This window comes from Silene latifolia, chromosome 9 (genome assembly GCF_048544455.1).
Source record: "Silene latifolia isolate original U9 population chromosome 9, ASM4854445v1, whole genome shotgun sequence".
In the NCBI taxonomy this organism is placed as follows: domain Eukaryota; kingdom Viridiplantae; phylum Streptophyta; class Magnoliopsida; order Caryophyllales; family Caryophyllaceae; genus Silene; species Silene latifolia.
In genome coordinates, this window is record NC_133534.1 from 111,270,465 (window position 1) to 111,273,375 (window position 2,911).

General features: G+C 37.1%; 1 non-coding gene across 1 annotated transcript; it reads left to right on the forward strand.

Annotated features, from left to right (window-relative positions):
* The first annotated feature begins 2,598 nt into the window (after window positions 1–2,598).
* Window positions 2,599–2,705, forward strand: LOC141603406 (small nucleolar RNA R71). Its single transcript, XR_012525285.1, has one exon. It is a non-coding gene; the product is annotated as a small nucleolar RNA R71 (small nucleolar RNA).
* The last annotated feature ends 206 nt before the right edge of the window (window positions 2,706–2,911 follow it).

Consider the following 2,911-nt stretch of genomic DNA (forward strand, 5'->3'; position numbering starts at 1 on the left):
GATTACTACTTCTAGTAATAGAGGAATAATATTAGAGATTTGTGAGAGTTTTACTTCATAAGCCTTCTAAACCAAGTTAGAGAGAATATGCAAACTATCAATAATATTTTGGTAAGAATGAATTAGAATGAAAAAGAAGAGAAAAACTCTATTTTTCATATGGGTGGCCGGGTAGCTCAAGGTAAGAGTGCCCAGTGCATGCACAAAGTTGTTCTTCTCAAGTCACATAGTGTAGGACTAGGTTTAGATCTATAAAGGACATAATCATTATGCCTAATTCTCAATTAGAGCACCAATTAAATCCTAAACCTACCCTATCCCTCCATTTACACGGCACACCCACATAAAATGGGTCCATTTTATGTTTGTCAAATGTTAATTTGTATAGTGTGACACATTGTACATGTTACTTGACATGTTTATTAAATAATGTTTTTTTAACAAATTAAAAATCATTATATAAATGAAATAAATCATATACAAACTTAACTTAGTAATTCACAATTACAATTACTTAAAATGGGTCATAGAATTATAAATCACAACTACTTGTATTTATAATAAACAATTCATTCTTTATTTTAATTGTTTCATAAACAATAAATAAACCTTAAGTAATAAAACAATTTAATTACTTAGTACGAATCTTTATATAATCGAATTACAATAAGATACGTATTATTACTCACAAAATCATTTGTTCAATATTAAGGAATTAATTAACTTATTGTATCGTCATACAATTAATTAATTGATCAATTAAGAATGTTTCCCTAGAGGTATGACCTTAAAGGATCAACTGATCACCACCGTCATACGACAGTAATGTCAAACTCTAGTCAGCCAATCATTACCGATTAATGTGGATCAGTTGACAATAAAATATTACTTTCCCTTTAGCATTCTTAATATGAGATTTAAACATGTGATCGCATTATTGTCGAGGACATATACTCCAACATTTTTTACATCAATTAACGTGCCCATGGTGTGCAAAAATGGCCTACCTAAAATAATTGGGATTTGCGAGTCCTCGGCCATATCAAGAATAAAGAAATCAACGGTTATGAAAAACTTACCAACTTTTACGGGCACATCTTCTAAAACACCTAAAGGTTGCTTTATAGAACGGTCTGCCATTTGCAAAGTAATATTAGTGCATTTCAAAGCACCCCTGTTAAGTTTTTCACAAATGGAGAGGGGCATGACACTTACACTAGCACCTCGGTCACAAAGGGCCTTATTAATGGTATATGTGCCTATAGTGCAAGGAATAGAATAACTACCGGGGTCCCTAAGTTTCGGAGGAGACTTATTTTGTAAGAGTGCACTACACTCTTCGGTGAAAGCTACGGTCTCAACCTCATTGAAGGATCGCTTCTTTGTGAGGATTTATTTCATGAATTTTGAGTAAGAAGGGACTTGGGTAAGCAATTCAATAAATGGCACGATAACTTGTAAATTATTAACAACATCCAAGAACTTACCAAACTTACTCTCTTTCTTATTCTTTGCTAGGCGGTGGGGAAATGGCACTTGAATCTTAATGGGAGCATCGAGCTCCTTCACATTAAGAATGGGGATCTCCTCTTCAACATATTCCACAATAGGCTCTTCACTAGCCTTCTTTTTGTCACCTCCCCCAAGCTTGGCCCTTTGCTCATATTGTCATCATCCAAAGTCATGGATGGCTCATAATAACTCTTACCACTCCTCAACTGAATGGCATTAACCGTCTTATGTGGTGGCTCACCTTGGGGTGGTAGTTGACCCGTCTTCCTTTGAGAGCTAGATGAGGCTAGTTGAGCCATTTGGTTCTCTAGCATTTTGATAGCGGCACTATGAGCTTGATCATTCTTTTGCATTTGAGCCAATAATTCGGATTGGGTCTTAGCCATTTGCATCACCAAGGCCTCAAGTTTTCTCCCCCCTTGGTCACTTTGTTGAGAAGATTGACCTTGAGGTTGTTAGAAGTTTTGAAAATTTTGTTGAGGTGGCCGTTGATTTTGACTTTGAAAACCCGGTGGGTTAGCGAACCTTTTTTGTGGTGGAATGTAGGTATTTTGTTTTTTTTGTGGCACAAAGGTATTTTGGGGTGGAGGGTTTAGCATATTTGTGCTTTTGTAGGATATATTCGGGTGAAATTTCAAATTGAGGTTATAAGTGTTAGAGAAAGTACCCGGAGGATATGTATTTTGCTTAAAAGTTTGAAAAGCATTTACCTCCTCAAGAGCTGGCCTACATAAAGTGACAACATGATCAGCTCCTCCTCAACCATCACAAACAACTATTTGGCTCATAGTGGACATAGCATTGACTTGTTGAAAAGAGGCACTTGCATCCCTAGCCTCCAATTGTAGTTGAAGCACTGCAATTTGAGCTTTCAAAATGGAAGTATCGGAAGATTCCTCCTTACCCTTGATTGGTGCATTTCGGGAATTGACATATTGAGCATCATGGATCGCTATGGATTCAATTGTGGCATGAGCAATATCGGTGTCAATTTGATCAAACCGCCAATTGTTGGCGGAATCAAGAACTCGTCGGGACTCGGCACAACATCCATTGTAGAATGTTATAGCAAGAAACCAAGGATCCAACCCATGATGTGGGCATTGTCTTTGTAAATCCTTGTATCTCTCCCAAGCTTCATAAAGGTCCTCTAGTGCTTGTTGCTGGAACACCGTGATTTGGCTCCTCAAAGTTTTACTTTTCTCCGGTGGAAATACTTTTGGTAAAAAGCAAGAGCCAAAGTCTCCCAATTGGTGATCCCCATGGCTTCTCTATCAAGGCTATTGATCCAAAGCTTAGCCTTATCCTTCAATGGAAAAAGGGTAGAGTTTCTCCCTTATTTGAGCTTGTGTGACTCCTATTTGCCTAATCATAGAGCAATAGTCACAAAAATTTTGAA